At 47.0% G+C, this 20,013-nt stretch overlaps 1 protein-coding gene across 6 annotated transcripts in view; it reads right to left on the reverse strand.

The window, feature by feature from the left end:
* Nucleotides 1–20,013, reverse strand: part of GRM2 (glutamate metabotropic receptor 2) — a 101,228-nt gene that overhangs the window by 26,812 nt on the left and 54,403 nt on the right. The window lies entirely within an intron of this gene.

Raw genomic sequence — 20,013 nt, forward strand, 5'->3', positions numbered from 1 at the left:
ATGCTTTTGCTTCTCAAGAATGACATTATTGCAATATAATGGTCCCCTTTAATTTGCTAAAATGTCCTCATAACCCAGTGATCTCTTTTCATTGCAGACCTAAGGAATAAATGATCTGTGAAATTTTTACAAGCTTACCATGACATGATAAAATGTTTTCAAACTTGGGTACTTCAGGTTGCCAATATGCCAAGCATCACCTGAAAAATTATCAGGTGTCGTTTTCAACGATGGACCCGGTGGTGTAATGATTGGAACATCTGCTCTTCGGCTGGGATGTTGGTGGTTCTAAACCCCGTCTGAGCCACACCAAGTACTTCAAAGGGAACCCAAACGCTCAGACCACCTTGATAATCTATCACTTGATACGCTACAAAATAGATATGATGTGTCTTTTTCCGATTTGCGATTTATAAAGTAGGTTCCGGTAACACCTGAGAGTCGAGCACCATGTCCGTGTTGTCTCCGGGTTACATTGTGGTGGGATTTTAACTCAAACAGGAAATAATTTTTGAATTTCCACAAATATTCCGAGTCGATGAGTCCTCGGTCAGTGTTTGTATAGTAATATAAACCAAGATGGTTTCATGTTCCGCCAATGGCTGAAAGACCCTAAGTTTGCCAGAAATTGGAAGAGGTTTGTCAGAAATACCCAAATGTGAATCGGGGCTACAAAATGTTCGCTTTTGTGCTTGGAACATGTTACAGAGCGTCGTTATGAAACTACAGAGATGACTAGACCTTGTGGTTATCCACCACGATTGAGAGAGGATGATTAAGCGGACACACACTACTGTCGCTCAAAACTTTAACACCATCTCTACCCAGCTCCCAGCACCTGTAAACGGGCGACCACACCCCCCTCTTCACTAACACCTCCATTGTCACCATCTTCATCGGAGTCACTCGCATGAGACTCAAGACAAGACGGCTCCATCATTCCCCGAAAGCATTTCCATCACCAAGTTTTATTTCCAGTCGTTTCTTCAAAATCCTACTGATCAGTTTCAACATTCTGAGAACTTTCAGAATTGCGAATGACATTGGAATCAGTCTCGGAATCCACGATTTCTCGATACAAGCCGCCATTTGGATCAAGGCTGATTCAAGGTGTGACGTCACAGACGAAAATCGACTCTCTTGGGCTTTTTTCGACACTGTGATTGGCAAAGAAAATTTCAAAAGTTTTTTTTCCCCTTCAAATTAGACCATGATTAATGATTTTCAATGGTTTTTAGAAAGAATAAGAAAAAAATTGCGTTTGGGTTCCCCTTTAATAGTACTTGGCTATGTGCTGCTTCATTGCTTGATGCTCAGCATTTAAAGGGATAGAGCATGAACAAACAAAGCTGGGAAGGCAATTGCAAACCACACAGTATAACCCTTGCCAAGAAAATGCTACGGTAGCACCAATGCTCTGGAAAGAGTACGACACTTCAAAGTAATAATTTTAATAATAACCTTACTAGAATGCAGCCATCGCGTATGTGGGTACGTATGCATGTATGTAGCCGAAATAGCACCCTCCTGGTGGTGTGCGCACGCTAGCTCAGAAGTGGATTGGAAACTGAAGCGAGAATTCATTTATAAAGATATACCAAGTATTCACCCCTGACCAATAATGCCACGTTTAGATGATCTAGTACACCCACTCCCTGCAGGAGCGACAGGAAGGGTCATGTTGTTGTCGTCTCTGGGAAACATAGATTAGAGGAGATCTAGTCTCTGGTCCGTTATTCTGTGGTGGACACATCCGCATTCATATGTGGCAGTTCACCAATTTTGATGAGCAAACCATTCCACTGTTTGTTGATCAATGTTGCAAAGCAATTGTAAACCATTCGGGGGTTTATAGAGGGTACATTTGATGGATAATGTGGTCGGTGGTCGGTCTGTGTTGATCCACAATCGATAAACCTTTCCAAAAGTTTAAATGTTGCATTTAGAAGCGAAATCGGTCTGTACGACTTTGGGTCGTTCAGCGGCTTATCCGGTTTCAGGATGGCAATAACAGTGGCCCTACGACAGGTTTTCGGAATGCGATTTGTTGTCACACAGAACGAGAAAAATGTACAAAGCCAAGTGAGCATCGAAGGACCACAGTGCGCTCGCCCAGTGGTGGACGCGATGAGCAGGTAATGCCTCACCAAGGTCGGGTTTCCTACAGATTTCTTTCAGTTTAGTGTTAAACAGCAGAAGCGACTGTTTAAAAAGGTAATCATACGTGTTTGTGGTTTATGATTTTTTTTACTTTTGGTAGGGGTGCCCCATGAAACGTCACAATAAGCTATTTGTACACGTTAACACGGCATTTGTTCTGGGAGGAAAAACCCCTTGGGGGGGGGGGGATATTATGAGTATTAATATTGTTTTGTAATAACATGAGTATTATTATATAATCATTCTGTTATTACCATTACCTCCACCAACGGCAGTGGAAGGAGGTTATGTTTTCACCCCTGTCTGTTTGTTTGTTTGTGTGCAGGATACCTGAAAAAGTTGTGGATGGATCCGGATGAAATTTTGTGGACAGGTTGGATGTGCGACAATCCGACGACTAGAATTTTCAAACTGATTCTTCACCATTGAAAGATAGGGACAAAAACGATATATAGCACGATCTCTCAAAATGTTGTGGACGAGTTGGGTGTGTGACAAGAACAAACCGATTAGATTTTGGTTAAGGTCTGAATGCAGATCGGGCCAATCATTGGGATACAAAACGGAAACAGGTCAGCCAAACGGAGGGTGGTATGTACTCTACCGAGTGCCGTTCTAGTTTTACATGGGTTCTTCAGGAGAACTCAAAAAGAAATTGTCACCTTACCTACATCTCATTTCTCAGGTAACTTCGCACAATAAAAAAAAAAAAAAAATCGAGAAATACAAATTGACACGAATGCGTTGATGGATATGCCTCTGCCCCCATAAGATATCAACCCAGTTAAGTTTATCAAAGTATAATTTAAGGTCACATGACAGTAAGCAAGAGAGCGATGAGTAGAAAATAAATTTCAAATGTTTCTAGATCAGTTATGGTTTGAAAAACGATTTTCAAAGGGCACATGACCTTTGACCTGTTGAGGCAAAAACTGGATCAGTTCATCTTTGTATTACGGTCGGTATATGTGCTCAGTTTGGTTGAAATACCCTCTGAAGTCACAAGTTATCATGGTAACAAAAGCTGCTAACAGACGCATGGACAGACCTCCCGAACATATAATGCCTCCACTCTTCGTCTGTGGACGCATAACAACAAAACTGTCAAGGATGGTGATTTTGGATCATGTTCAATCAAAGTTTCTCATTGAATGTGAGTAGACATCTGCTTCAGACTCGACTTCTTACCCCAGGTAACATGACACATCCTGCTGCATGTTGTCCCACTGTTCCAAGTGCCATATGCGGCCAAGATTAACATACACATATATATATATATATATATATATATATATATATATATATATATATATATATATATATATACATACACACATAGATACATATATACAATATACATATATATATATATATATATATATATATATATATATATATATACATATACATACACATATACAAGCCGGTAGGCGGACATGGGTAATCGCCTACCCAAAAGAACCTGACCTGATTTGCCCCCTTTCGATGGGGAATAACTTGAGGATTAAGCACAAGAAAATCCATGATTCCAGCTTCAAGGGTTAATGCTGCAGATTGTTTGTTCGTTAAAATACCCCCACATTTAGAGGTTTTTCAGCCGTTGCTTGGCAACGGAGGGGTCCATAGCAACGGTTCTTTCTCACACATAACTAGGACATACCATGAACCTACCATACCAGTTTCATGTATATCTGACTCTTAGTCTCTGAGATATAACGAACTTCGTTTTTTTATTGTTTTCGACTAGGGTTCATTCAAAGTCTATCTTTTCTGACAGTTTTCATAGGATCCGGCTGGAAAATTTTGAGAATATGGCTGAATGTACTGCCCACAGTCGCTCGTGGCCCGATTTTTGAAAAAATAATTTTTTATGATTTTTCAAAAATTTCAAAGTCCCGTTGCTAGGCAATTGTGGGGACCATAGCAACGGTTCTTATTTGCACACAACAAGGTCATGGTATGAACCTACCCACCAAGTTTCATCGAAATCGCCTTTGTATTAACGGAGCACTGGACCGAACAGACAGAGACAGACAGACAAGCCGGTAGGCGGACATGGGTAGTCGACTACCCAATAGAACCTGACGCGATCAGCCCGTTCGATGGGAAATGACCTGAGGATTAAGCACAAGAAAATTCATGATTCTAGCTTCAAGGGTTAATGCTGCAGATTGTTTTATCGTTAAAATACCCCCACATTTTGAGGTTTTTTCGGCCGTTGCTAGGCAACGGAGGGTTCCATAGCAACGGTTCTTTCTCACACATAACTAGGACATACCATGAACCTACCATACCAGTTTCATGTATATCTGACTCTTAGTCTCTGAGATATAACGAACTTCGTTTTTTTTATTGTTTTCGACCAGGGTTCATTCAAAGTCTATCTTCTCCGACAGTTTTCATAGGATCTGGCTGGAAATTTTTGACAATATGGCTGAATGTCCTGCCCACAGTCGCTCGTGGCCCGATTTTTGATTTTCGAAAAAATTATTTTTTTATGATTTTTCAAAAATTTCAAAGTCCAGTTGCTAGGCAACGGTGGTGTCCATAGCAACGTTTCTCATTTGGACACAACTAGGTCATGGTATGAACCTGCCAACCAAGTTTCATCGAAATCGCCATTGTATTAACTGAAATCACCATTTTAAATACTGATAATAAGGGTAGAACAAATCTCAAAAAAAACATTTTTGGAATTATTTTTTTTTCGACTCGATCGACTCCCCAACATATCGATGGAAAAAGTGATCAGAAGGGGAGAACAAATTTCAAAAAATAATTTAAAAAAAATTTTTTTCGACTGGATCGACCACCCAGTATATATATTGTTGCGGTATTCGCGCCCGCCGGCGTGCTGACGGCCACGTAACTCGAATCGCGGCACGTCGCCCACCGGACGGACAATCCAGTCGTGACCCTCTCGGACTAACGCCGGGAACCAGTCACGGGTGGACCTTTCGGTCTCACCGCGATCGAGCCAACCAGCCCCCGCGTGGGATAGGGTTGCTCGCCAAATTCGACCTACCTAAGTACCCACGCGGAGGGTAGACCGGGCGATCGCACCTCGCCGCAGGTCGACTTCGGACACGGGCCACTTAAGCGACCCGTTCCGTACTATCAGAATAACCGAGCGGTGTTATCGTCGACCTCGACGGTTCGATTAATTATCGGGCGTATTCAGCCCACTACCAACCCTTTACGTGAAGCAAGATGAGGATTCAATGGGAGAAATGACGAAGCGAAGCGGGAAACAGTTCAACAATAAAGCACATTTATTCGCGGCACACGGGAAGCACACAAATTCAATTCCACCAAAAGCACATAGAAAAAACACAATGCAATTTACACAAAAAGCAAATGTAAAAGCGAAGACACAATGCAGAGCTAATACCGACTACCGAGCACACGGCAACACTTATACAATTCTACCTCACAGACGGCGCCGACAACACATACCCAAAACCAAGGAAAAGAATACCCCCAAGAATGAGGCGGGCCTGAGGCCGAGACCGGGTCGCGCCTACCCGTCTGGTGATGAGACGCGGAGCGGCGATGGTGCCCCAACTCCGCGGACCTCGCGGACAGTGTCTGGCAGGGGGTGGGAAAGGGGCCCCCTTGGTCGCACTATCTCAGCGCGGGGGGAAACAGGAGGGGGTTGCTGATGCTCGGGGTATAGAGGATCTTTATTATGTGCGACGAGCGTCTCCACCTCGGCCAGGTCGCGCTGTCGGCCTCCCTCGGGTGCAGCTTCCTGCACGACGCGAGCACCCCCTCGTCTGGTGTCGCCGCCTTTCCACAGCTCCGTCCCCTCCGTTCCGCACACGACGAGCAGCTCCACCGCCCGCGAAGTCTTGACCCTCTGCTTCCGACTCTCCTACTCTCCGCCTCGGGACTCTCCGACTCTGGACTCTTCTTTGGACTCTCCCCTTCTCGACTCTCCTGACTGACGAACACGGTCCTTTTATCCCCCCGTAGCTTCGCCTTTGACCCCCTCCCTTTGACCTTTCACCTCGCTCCCCATTGGCCCGAGAAAAAGTGGGCGTGAAGGCTTTTTGATCCACAAATTTGCATATATCGATCGTCCTGGAGGCGGGGCCAAATCGTCCCTCGCTCACCGATTGGACGGCAAAAAGTGGGCGTGTGTCGTTTTTGATCCGTTTTTGAAGCCCAAAATCCGTGATTTTGTACACGCTGTTCGACGCGCGCTCTGCACGAGTCCAACACCGGTACCCACAGCGGGGCAAGAACGGTGGCGATGCTACGGTTGCGAGGTGTGACGTGAAGGTCGTGGCGGTTGTGGTGAAGCGGCGTTGTGGTTGGTGGTTGATGTTGTGATTGTGGTGGTAATCATGGCGGTTGGTCCAAAATAAAGATAGTAAAAGAAAAACGGCTATCTAGAGGGGTCGCAGCCCGAATGAATGACATTTATTCCCTCTAAACAACGGGTTTGGGCCTAACTACACATGTACTCACCGAGATACCTCACCTACGGGACCTGAATGGTGGTTTGCGAATTTGGTAACCACAACACTACCCCCTCCCCTTTTTACAGACTCGTCCCGAGTCGTCAAATTTTCGTGTGCCATCATGTGTAGTTTTCCCCTAGTACATTTTACCTACGGATCCCTGAGTGCGACATTCATGGTATTCGTGTCCCCAAAATAAATAACCTGAGGGCTGCGTAACTATCTTAACAAACTCACTCACATGGACGACTTAAATAAAATTGCCGGCGCTAGACAGACATGCCGGGGGCGCACTCATATTTACAGTACATCTTAACCTTAACTTACAAATTTTACACTAAACCATGGCCCAGGATCATTGAACTCTGCAAAAAGAAAGCAGTTAGCAGGGAGCCAGGCTGCCCGCATGCAGTCTCTGGCTCAAACAATGCAGGTGACAGGGAACGTGGCTGGCTGCTCACACGCAGTCCAAGGCCTTCCCTTTTGAACTGAACTCAGTGAACCACAACGGTGCATGGGCTGCACAAACGCAGTCTCCGTGCCAGCTCAAGTGGCACACGCAATGAGCACAACGAATGGATGCATGAACACAAACACGGTGCACGGGCCGCCACTGCAGGCCCGTGTTGTAGCTGCCAACAGGGCAGTTCTCGCAGCTTGCAAACTGTTGCCTTGCGGATCCTGGCGCACATGGCAATGAACAGGGGGGGGGGGCAAAGCAAAAATTGAATGGGGCTGGTGAACGTGGGCAGTGGGCATGGCATGGCAAAGGCAGCAGGCAAACACAGCCCGCAGAAGAAGGCCGCTGCAGGCAAACTCAGCCCGCAGAACCAGGCCGTTGCAGGCAAACACAGCCGGCAGATGAACTGGCCGGCACAGGCCTTGAAGAAAAACAGCCAGCAGATGAACTGGCCGGCACAGGCCTTGCAGCACAGCAGCTGCAGACGATCCAGCCGGCACAGGCCTTGCAGCACAGCAGCTGCAGACGAAGTTGGCCGGCCTCCGCCTTGAAGCAAAACACGGCCAGCCGATGAAGTTGGCCAGCTCTTGCCGTTCAGTGGAGGTTGGTGGAGGGAGTGCGGTGGTGCTGGCCACTTGGAAGGCGGGCTCGGACCTACCTACCTGTCTCCCTCCCACCTATCGCCTTTGCCTGTCACTGTACATACCCACTCCCTTAATTTGTCAAACCCCAATTTAGCCCCAACTTATTTTTTTTTTATTTTTACTTTTATGTTTACTTTATTTTTTTTACTTCCCCCTATAAATCGTCCCCTAACCCCCTTTATCGTCTTTGTTCGGCTAACCTATCCTGTCACCTAGCCTACTCCCAACCCCTACGTTCCCTTCCCGGAGGGGAATAAGGGAGAGCTAACGTCCTGTGTCGAGGCCCAACGAAGCCTCAGGATGGCCTCCCCAGAGTTCGGCGATCTATAACCAAAGTGGGTCCAGCGGCCCACAACGACAGCGAGGGGATGGATGGTGCGGAGGGGTACACTTCCTAATCTACCCTATCCATTTAACTGTTAAACTACCCCGGGGCTTTCAACAAGCGCCTCTCGCTTAAAGTATTGGTTCTAACAACCCAGATTCCCGTCGCCTGTGTTGGTGTCCTCACAATTTCGGGCCTCGCCCCCCAATTTTCTCTCCGTGCCCTCACACGGTCTCCTGGCTGGGACACGTGGCTCCCTTTGGCAGGCACGACCCTCTGCCGAATCTCCCGCTATGGCACCCCCGGGCACTACACTGCCTCCGAGCCTACCAGCTCCCTAACACCGGGGAGTGCCCCCATGGCACCTCCCCTGAAACGCACACGTGGCAGGCCGGCCTCCCGGGCCCCTTTCCGAGGGTCACCCGTGCCCACAACACTGCCCACGCGGCTAATGGCGCCCGGGCCCCCGCACCAAGCAGGCGCACCCGTGCCCACTACTCTATCCCGGCCCCCCATGGGCCCTTGGCCTACCGCGGCCGACTAGCCTGGTGCCCGGGGTACCCACTCAGCGATACTCACCTTTCGCAGCCACGCTCCCAAGCCCGTCAACAGGGCTCCTGCACCCCTCCAAATGGGTCTCGAGCCTACTTTCCCACCAACAACAAAACGACCTCCATTTTTCAATTTGACTAACCCAACTAACTCAATCTACACTGACCCCGGGGTCCCTTGGGCGGGAGTCACTCCTCCCCCCAATCACTCATCGCACCATGCATTCCCCATTCACTCCATACACACAGACCCGCTGGCCTCACTCACTCACCAAGCACATGCTTCCACTTCACTCACCAACTCTTCAACACACACACCGCTGAACTCTGCCATCCTCCTAACTACATCCCCTAACTAACTCGTGCTCCCACGTCGTCCCTTATACTACAGCACGTTCCTTTTAACACTACGTAGCTAAACTACGTCCCCTCTACACATTCACTGTCTGTCACTGTCTCCAAAATAATCCCATAAATCAATTTCCCAACCTAAATCTGGCTACAATCCCTCTAACTAATCCATTCCACGGACTCCATGAGGACTTACCCCTGCCCCATGAAGTCGGTCTAACTAAGCTAACCCTTCCCCCTAACTAGTTTCCATCCTGTGCCCAGGGGAAGGGGGTCTTCCACCCCTTGCCCAGGAATCCTGTGCACCCGAAAGTGAGGCTTTTTTTTTTTTTTTTTCCATGCGCAGCACCTGCGCGGCAACTCAGAGCTCGCGCACTTTACACCTGCCCGTGACGTCATGCAGCTGCACGTGTTCCTCGTCCCTCCTTGGACGCTACCATCCGGCAGAGATACCCCTCCTGCCGGATTCCAACCACACGTGCAGCCATGACGTCACCGTGCGCAAAAAAAAAACACAAGCCCCACGTCTCGAGGGGTTCCCCACGCGAACACATGTGCTTTGCCCGTTGGAGCTTAACACACACGATCGCGTGGAGAACCCGTCCGGTCCAAATCCATTTACCTGCCTAAACTTTGTCCGTCCGCGGGATCGGCAAATCCACCGCGTGCGTTTCCGGACCGGGACTTCACTCTCGCAAGCGAGCACGTGGTGGTCTCGTGCGTTGCACAGCACGGACCGCGTGCTCACTGCTGGGTGAACCCGGTACGGTCCCCGAAACAACTACAGCCGCTACTCGGCTTTCTTTACTCACATGTCGCCGTCGTCGCCTCCATTCCACCCACGCACACCTGCGTGTAACGACGCACACAGTCCACTCCATCAAACTCACACCGGGAGACGCGGCTGCGTGCTCCCGCATGCCAACCGACATCTCCCTCTCATACCGCTCTCTCACACACACGGTCTCCCTTGCACACAGCGACCTTGCACACGGCCGTTCACTCACGCACGGTGCCTCACCACTCACACAAACCATACTACTTACACACGCGGGGGTACTCACCCGCGGTGCCTCACCCACACACGCGAGGGCACTCACCCGCGGTGCCTCACTCATACACCGTGCCTCACTCACACACGCGGGGGCACTCATCCGCGGTGCCTCATCCACACACGGCGTGCTGGGAAGCACACACTCCGGCACACTCGCCACCACACCACTCACACGTGGTGCCTCACTCATACTGGCCGTTTCACTCACACACACGGCCTCACTCACACACGGTGCCCCATCCACACCCGGCGTGCTGGGAAGCACGCACTCTGGCACCATCGCCACCACACCACTCACACACGGGGTCGCTTCCACACACGGTGCCGCACTCACACCTTGCACCACACACACAGGGACAACCACACTGGGGATTTGTGTCCCCACAAGGGTCTCCGGGGCCTCTATACCCCCCAAGCTCTCCAAGCACCCGTTCACAGCACTCGTCCCCTCAACCTCGCAAAGCACGACCGAACTCACCTGGTCGTGACTCGCCTCAAGGGGGCATACTCCCTCCCCTTGTTCCTGGAGGAGGCCATCCAGGTGCTCGCACTGGGTCTCTACCCAGTCCGCCAGCTCACCCCCATTATCCTCCACTACCTCTGTGTGTGTGTGTGCGTCACTTACCCCGTCTTCATCGTGCAGTCTCTCCTCTATTTTTTCTGTCTCCCGTGTCTCTGCCAACTCTGTCACCTCTTCACCCTTTACCTCCCTTGTCTCAACTATTATTATTTCCTTTGTCACGGCCTTCATGCCCGCCTGCTGGCATCGGCCCATGTTCTGCGTCTCACCCCGCAGCTTTTTCGTTTCTTCCTTCAATTGCTGTGTACTCGCATCGATCTTTTCGTTCATGCTTTTTATTTTCGCATTCATTTGTGCCAGCATGGTGAATAGCTGGGCCATGTCGGATGCACTCAAGTGAGCCGTTTCGGCAGGGGTTGGGGAAGGGTCTTGGTGGAGAGGGGGGGGGAGGTGTCATACACCGCGGCCGCTGCCGCACCCACCTCGGGCCCTGGGTTCAGTTGGGCGAGTCCGTGTTCCTGCACAATCAACATTTCCTGCACGGGGATTCCATCCTGGACCATGTACTCTACATTATTACACATATACATTTCTAATACCCCCGGCTCCCGCTCGCCTTGAGACGCCATCTTGCTTCTCGTGAAGGGTTAATTTAACTCGCTCGTAATTTGGAGGGAATCGGGGGTCGCTTCTCTCACCCCTGGACCGATTCCCGTGAATTTAGCCGGAGACAGGAGAGCCCGTTTTCCTGTTCTCCGATACCAGTGCCGCGAGGAGGGCGATGAATTTGTATCGCACGACCTGACACCAGTGTTGCGGTATTCGCGGCCGCCGGCGTGCTGACGGCCACGTAACTCGAATCGCGGCACGTCGCCCACCGGACGGACAATCCAGTCGTGACCCTCTCGGACTAACGCCGGGAACCAGTCACGGGTGGACCTTTCGGTCTCACCGCGATCGAGCCAACCAGCCCCCGCGTGGGATAGGGTTGCTCGCCAAATTCGACCTACCTAAGTACCCACGCGGAGGGTAGACCGGGCGATCGCACCTCGCCGCAGGTCGACTTCGGACACGGGCCACTTAAGCGACCCGTTCCGTACTATCAGAATAACCGAGCGGTGTTATCGTCGACCTCGACGGTTCGATTAATTATCGGGCGTATTCAGCCCACTACCAACCCTTTACGTGAAGCAAGATGAGGATTCAATGGAAGAAATGACGAAGCGAAGCGGGAAACAGTTCAACAATAAAGCACATTTATTCGCGGCACACGGGAAGCACACAAATTCAATTCCACCAAAAGCACATAGAAAAAACACAATGCAATTTACACAAAAAGCAAATGTAAAAGCGAAGACACAATGCAGAGCTAATACCGACTACCGAGCACACGGCAACACTTATACAATTCTACTTCACAGACGGCGCCGACAACACATACCCAAAACCAAGGAAAAGAATACCCCCAAGAATGAGGCGGGCCTGAGGCCGAGACCGGGTCGCGCCTACCCGTCTGGTGATGAGACGCGGAGCGGCGATGGCGCCTCACTCCGCGGACCTCGTGGACAGTGTCTGGCAGGGGGTGGGAAAGGGGCCCCCTTGGTCGCACTATCTCAGCGCGGGGGGAAACAGGAGGGGGTTGCTGATGCTCGGGGTATAGAGGATCTTTATAATGTGCGACGAGCGTCTCCACCTCGGCCAGGTCGCGCTGTCGGCCTCCCTCGGGTGCAGCTTCCTGCACGACGCGAGCACCCCCTCGTCTGGTGTCGCCGCCTTTCCACAGCTCCGTCCCCTCCGTTCCGCACACGACGAGCAGCTCCACCGCCCGCGAAGTCTTGACCCTCTGCTTCCGACTCTCCTACTCTCCGCCTCTCCGCCTCGGGACTCTCCGACTCTGGACTCTCCGACTCTGGACTCTTCTTTGGACTCTCCCCTTCTCGACTCTCCCCTTCTCGACTCTCCTGACTGACGAACACGGTCCTTTTATCCCCCCCCCGTAGCTTCGCCTTTGACCCCCTCCCTTTGACCTTTCACCTCGCTCCCCATTGGCCCGAGAAAAAGTGGGCGTGAAGGCTTTTTGATCCACAAATTTGCATATATAGATCGTCCTGGAGGCGGGGCCAAATCGTCCCTCGCTCACCGATTGGACGGCAAAAAGTGGGCGTGTGTCGTTTTTGATCCGTTTTTGAAGCACAAAATCCGTGATTTTGTACACGCTGTTCGACGCGCGCTCTGCACGAGTCCAACACCGGTACCCACAGCGGGGCAAGAACGGTGGCGATGCTACGGTTGCGAGGTGTGACGTGAAGGTCGTGGCGGTTGTGGTGAAGCGGCGTTGTGGTTGGTGGTTGATGTTGTGATTGTGGTGGTAATCATGGCGGTTGGTCCAAAATAAAGATAGTAAAAGAAAAACGGCTATCCTGAAGAGTCGCAGCACGCATAAATGACATGTATTCCCACTAGACAACGGGTTTGGGCCTAACTACACATGTACTTACCGAGATACCTCACCTACGGGACCTGAATGGTGGTTTGCGAATTTGGTAACCACAACAATATATATACATATATATATATATATACACATATACATACATACACACACACATATATATGTATCTATAATTCCAGCAGTCTCTGTGTCTGTTGGGTGGTCGCTGGAGTACCCTTATTTTTCACTTTTTCAGTCTGTCTGTATGTTTGTATGTATATATGTTTGTATGTAATGGACAGCTCTGGAGGCCAGAGGAGTCAACCGATTTCGATGAAACTTGACAGGGAGGTTCATACCAGGATCTAGTTCTATGCTTTTGAGCACCGTTGCTATGGACACCACCGTTGCCGAGCAACGGGACTTTGAAATTTTTGAAAAATCCTAAAAAAACTGTTTTTTCGAAAATAAAAAATCGCCTTCCAGGCTTTTATGCGCACTATAATCAACCTCCTTGTCAAAAATTTTCAGCCCGATCCGTCAAAAACTGTATGACTAGTATGCAATTATTTAGCGACCACCCATGTCGCCTACCGGCTTGTATGTAATGGACAGCTCTGGAGGCCAGAGGAGTCAACCGATTTTGATGAAACTTGACAGGTAGGTTCATACCAGGATCTCGTTCAATGCTTTTGAGCACCGTCGCTATGGACACCACATATACACACATATATTTACTATTCCCGATTCCCATATATACAAACATATACATATCCATATAAACATACCTGCAAATGTCCATATACATATATATATATATATATATATATATATATATATATACATATATATATATATATATATATATATATATATATATATATATATATAAAAATATATAAAAAAAAAATATATATATATATACATATATACATACATACACATTATATTGATATTCATACATGTACACATGTATATATATATATATACATATATATATATATATATATATATATATATATATATATATATATATATATATATATATATATAAAAACACACACACATATACACACACATATACATATACACAGTGGGGAGAATAAGAATTTGATACACTGCCAATTTTGCAGGTTTTCCCACTTACAAAGCATGTAGAGGTCTGGAATTTTTATCATAGGTACACTTAAACTGTGAAAGACGGAATCTAAAACAAAAATCCTGAAAATCATATTGTATGATTTTAAAATAATTAATTTGCATTTTATTGCATGAAAAAGTATTTGATCACCTACCAACCAGTAAGAATTCCGGCTCTCACAAACCTACTAGTTTTGTCTTTAAGAAGCCCTCCCAATCTCCACTCATTACCTGCATTAACTGCACCAGTTTGAACTTGTTATCTGCATAAAAGACAGCTGTCCACACTCAATCAATCAGACTCCAACCTCTCCACAATGGGCAAGACCAGAGAGCTGTCTAAGGACATCAGGGACAAAATTGTGGACTTGCACAAGGCTGGGATGGGCTACAGGACAACAGGCAAGCAGCTTGGTGAGAAGGCAACAACTGTTGGCGCAATTATTAGAAAATGGAAGAAGTTCAAGATAACAGTCAATCTCGCTCGGTCTGGCGCTCCATGCAAGATCTCACCTTGTGGAGCCTCAATGATCATGAGAAAGGTGAGGGATCAGCCCAGAACTACACGGCAGGACCTGGTCAATGACCTGAAGAGAGCTGGGACCACAGTATCAAAGAAAACCATAAGTAACACACGACGCTGTCATGGATTAAAATCCTGCAGTCCACGCAAGGTCCCTCTGCTCAAGCCAGCGCATGTCCAGGCCCGTCTGAAGTTTGCCATTGACCATCTGGATGATCCAGAGGAGGAATGGAAGAAGGTCATGTGGTCTGATGAGACCAAAATAGAGCTTTTTGGTTTAAACTCCACTCGCGTGTTTGGAGGAAGAAGAAGGATGAGTACAACCCCAAGAACACCATCCCAACCGTGAAGCATGGAGGTGGAAACATCATTCTTTGGGGATGCTTTTCTGCAGAGGGGACAGGACGACTGCACCGTATTGAGGGGAGGATGGATGGGGCCATGTATCGCGAGATCTTGGCCAACAACCTCCTTCCCTCAACAAGAACATTGAAGATGGGGCGTGGCTGGGTCTTCCAGCATGACAACGACCCGAAACACACAGCTAGGGCAACTAAGGAGTGGCTCTGTAAGAAGCATCTCAAGGTCCTGGAGTGGCCTAGCCAGTCTCCAGACCTGAACCTAATAGAAAATCTTTGGAGGGAGCTGAAAGTCTGTGTTGCCCAGAGACAGCCCCAAAACCTGAAGGATCTGGAGAAGATCTGTATGGAGGAGTGGGCCAACATCCCTGCTGCAGTCTGTGCAAACCTGGTTAAGAAATACAGGAAATGTCTGATCTCTGTAATTGCAAACAAAGGTTTCTGAACCAAATATTAAGTTCTGTTTTTCTGATGTATCAAATACTTATTTCATGCAATAAAATGCAAATTAATTATTTAAAAATCATACAATGTGATTTTCAGGATTTTTGTTTTAGATTCCGTCTTTTACATTTGAAGTGTACCTATGATAAAAATTACAGACCTCTACGTGCTTTGCAAGTGGGAAAACCTGAAAAATCGGCAGTGTATAAAATTCTTGTTCTCCCCAATATATACTGTATATATATGTATATATATATATATATATATATATATATATATATATATATATATATATATATATATATATATATATATATATATTTACAGAAAAGGCTCTTAGCAGGCTACTAAATATAGGATAAGCTCAGATTCCCCATTAAATGCATGTTTAGCGAGGTTGTTCGGTAAAATGGACGTTACATGTGTCGGGAGGTGTATGAGGGTGTTTATTGTTATGAGGCTGCGGTGGTGGTGGATTGAGAGCTCCCTCTTCTTCCTTCGCCTCTCTGGACGATAGGCCCCGCCCAGTCGTCTGAGGGGAGTGGCCTGGAGAGGGAGGTGGAGCTGGGGGGAGGAGTTTGTCGGCTTCATAAAAGGGGAGGAGCCAGTGGCTCGAAGTGAGCGAACAAAGACCTCGTAAAAAAGGTTCACTTTGGGGAAACAGTCGGTTTTCGAGGCGTGCTCGGGTTTTGAGGCGAGAAGGAAAGGAAATCTGTGGTGAAACTGAGCGCCGAAGTCGCGCCGATTGGCTGTACACGGGACAGCTGTCTGTTTTTCGTGAGGAACAAGCCGAAAGAAAGGCAGGGAAGGCAACAGAGAAACGACGAATGTCTGTCTGCGATCTGCTTCGTGAAGGAGGCAGGAGAAACAACGAGAGGCGGCCTGCATGTCGAGTCGGCGATCGACTCTTTTGAGGAGGTGATTCTGCCGTGAGAGAAATGGCAGTCGGCTTTGAGAGGCGAGCATAGAAAAGGAAAGAAAAGGTGATTCTGCAGAGAAAGAAACTGAGAGGACGGTGTTGAGAAGTCGGACTTCGAGGCGGGAAGGCAAGAGAGGAAACGATGGAGCCTCTGACGGTCCCTACTCACCTCACTGCTCGACGACGACTTGGAATCCCATGGACCCAGCCTGCGGAGCTTGGCACCTCAACTTGGACCTTGTCTGGTGAACAGGCCAGGCCTGGATTTGTATGCTGGACCTTGAGAGAAATCAGCTGAAACCCATCGTCGATCTAACGGTCTTGTGCCGTCAACATTGCGCGGGGCCAGAACGTGCCGAGGAGGGCGTGCTCACGCGGTGCCTTGAGAAGAAAGAGTACGGCGCGCCATTTTGCCACATGGCGCGTTCTCGCTAGGGGCTCGAATCCGTGGACATCGGCTTGTTACGAGAGACATTCGTGCTTTTGACACTTTCCTCTCGTCCATGAAACATCACGAAGTACTCTGTCCTGCATGCATGCTGTCTGTCTGTCTTGTCAGCACGTTGTTTAAGGCATATCTTGGTAGGGACCCCCTCGAAACCTGTAATCCGTAGTTCTCTAGTTAAGAACCGGTTAAAGATTATTTTGCTTGTGTTGGTTCCCCGATGTTCCCCAATAAACCTGGTTGGTTCGTATGAATTTGCCGCTCTGGATTAATTTGTGTCGCTTCGAGGAACGATCCGTTCGATTGGTATATAAAACCAAAATGGTTACAGACTGGCAGAAAACGCTCGGCATCTTACAAAACCAGTCTGTAACCGGGGTTCTATTTCCCCAACTGGTAAGGTTCAAGATTACGTTGGTATCGCGATTGAAGACACGTGACCCGAGGCCTGTGCTGAGCCAGCCGGCGTTATAAACCCTGGAGACGGCGGTGGTGAGGGTGGCGCCAAGAGACGGGTGAGAATCCCGCCACCCCGGATCCGCAACAATATATATATATATATATATATATATATATATATATATATATATACATATATATACATATATATATATATATATACATATATACATATGGAGCCTGGAGTTGGCGCAGTGGTGAGGGCAGCGGCTTGGGATCCAAAAGGTCCTGAGTTCAAGCCCCGCTGGGCCACTGAATTAATACACCAGGGGGTTGACTCAGCCTGTCATCCTTCCGAGGTCGGCGAAATGAGTACCAGTGCACTGGGCCGGTGTATACCCCGGTTAAAATAGGTGTACCGTATCCCTGTGTCGTAAGATGCGACCAGGGTTGCGTCAGGAAGGGCATCCGGCGTAAAACATGTGCCAAATCACTATGCGGATCATACAGATGATCTGCTGTGGCGACCCCGAACGGGAGCAGCCGAAAGAAGAAGAAGATATACATATATACATGTATATATATACATATATATATATATATATATACATATATACATATATACACATATATATATATACATATACATACATATATATACATATACATATATATATACATATACATATATACATATATATATATATATATATACATATATATATATACATATATGTATATATATACACATATACATATACATATATATATACATATATATATATATATATACATATATATATACATATATACATATATATACATATGCACATATACATACATATGTATATACATATGCACATATATATATATATATATATATATATATATATATATATATATATATATATATATATATATATATATATATATATATATATATATATATATATATATACATATATATATATATATATATATATACATATATATATATATATATATATATATATATATATATATATATATATATATATATATATATATATATATATATATATATATATATATATATATATATATATATATATATATATATATATATATATATATATATACATATATATATATATATATATATATATATATATATATATATATATATATATATATATATATATATATATATATATATATATATATATATATATATATATATATATATATATATATATATATGTATATATATATATGTATATGTATATATATATGTGCCTGGTGTGTTGGCGCAGTGGTTAGGGCAGTGGCTTGGGATCCAAAAGGTCCTGAGTTCAAGCCCCGTTGGGCCACTGAATTAATACACCAGGGGGTTGACTCAGCCTGTCATCCTTCCGAGGTCGGCGAAATGAGTACCAGTGTACTGGGCCAGTGTATACCCCGGTTAAAATAGGTGTACCATATCCCTGTGTCGTAAGAGGCGACCAGGGTTGTGTCAGGAAGGGCATCCGGCGTAAAACATGTGCCAAATTACTATGTGGATCATACGGATGATCCGCTGTGGTGACCCCTAATGGGAGCAGCCGAAAGAAGAAGAAGATATATATATATATATATATATATATATATATATATATATATATATATATATATATATATATATATATATATATATATACATACATGTATATATTGTTACGGATCTGGAAACCATAAGCATTCAACATGCAGATGTCCCAAAAGTCAGTTATGTATTAAAGTACGTGTGTTGTCAGATCCCTTTCCTTTTGTCTCGTGGAAGAATCAAAGGCGTGCGTTGCGATTTATTTTTAGTTAGGTTATTAAATCTTTACATCCAACAAACCCTCCAACGAACAACCAACAACCATTCCATTCCCCATCACGATCCACTACCCACCCGCTGTGTGCAAGCACTCTGACTTGCCAAGGCAGGGTCTTGCAGTCGTTCCTTCCACAAACATTGTAACTCTTGCACGACGGCCTGTGTAACATTGATACTGTTACTCGTCAAGTATGAACTCGCATGGAAGATTGGCTGGGATTTCCCGGCAGGGGCCATTGCAGCATTGATACTGTTACTCGTCGAGTGTGGGCCCACGTGGAGGAGTGGCTGGGGTTTCCCGGCAGGGGCCAAGGCCCCGCCCCGGAAAGGTGGGCCGTAGGACCTATCCAATCAGAGGTGGACAGCAAGGTGTGTTCACCAAGGGTTTTCCCCGCTGAGGGAGGTCCATAAATTCCCAAGAACTCTCTGAGGCAGGGGGTCTTTTTGAGGTCTTGGAGGGTCTTTTTGAGGTCTTGGAGAGTCTTCCAAAAGTTCTTTTGAAGAGTTTTTGGTGGGCGTTGAGGCGGCGAACGTATCTCTGCTGGCCTTCTACGAGGAAGGGAAGAGCGACCCCGACCCCCCACCATGGACCCTGGCCATTCACCACCCGAGCAACACCACAAACCTTGAGTCCCACACGTGTGACTGGGACCATACCAGCGACCATTGTCAGATGCCACATCACGGAGCATGCCCTTCCTCCGACGGTCAGGTACACCACCGAACTCTGGCCCCCAGCTTGTTTTTCTCCACGACTGCGAGGGTCCAATAAAGACTTCTTCTTCTTCTTCGATCGGCTGCTCCCGTTAGGGGTCGTCACAGCGGATCATCTGAATGATCCGCATAGTGATTTGGCACATGTTTTACGCCGGATGCCCTTCCTGACGCAACCCTGGTCGCCTCTTACGACACAGGGATCTGGTACACCTATTTTAACCGGGGTATACACCGGCCCAGTATACCGGTACTCACTTCGCCGACC

This window comes from Eptatretus burgeri, chromosome 18 (assembly GCF_056783735.1).
Source record: "Eptatretus burgeri isolate ZD-2024b chromosome 18, Ebu_testis_v1, whole genome shotgun sequence".
NCBI classification, from domain to species: Eukaryota; Metazoa; Chordata; class Myxini; order Myxiniformes; family Myxinidae; genus Eptatretus; species Eptatretus burgeri.